The sequence below is a fragment of the Mastomys coucha genome, unplaced genomic scaffold, assembly GCF_008632895.1.
Source record: "Mastomys coucha isolate ucsf_1 unplaced genomic scaffold, UCSF_Mcou_1 pScaffold22, whole genome shotgun sequence".
Taxonomy (NCBI): Eukaryota; Metazoa; Chordata; class Mammalia; order Rodentia; family Muridae; genus Mastomys; species Mastomys coucha.
Window position 1 is genome coordinate 89,350,081 of NW_022196905.1, and position 310 is coordinate 89,350,390.

Here is a 310-nt window from a genome sequence, read left to right on the forward strand (position 1 = left end):
CCATCCGACCCGCCCCTAGTCCCGCCCTTGGGCCCGGCCGGCCCGTAGCCCCCGCTCTCCAGCTCTCCAACCAGGCCCACCTATGTCCCTTTAGTTGCAAGTGAAAATTTCAAAGTACAACCAAATCTAAGTGATTCTTCTTTTTTTCTGTTTTTCATTAGAAGTAATATTTACTATATTTTGAATAACAAGAAGACAGTAACAGAAAGGTGACTAATTCAAGCTAACTTACAGTTGGATGGTGTATTGCTGATGAGACAGATGCACACAGAAGGGACCTTGGTGTGGTTCTTTGCTTTTTCTTTTCTTT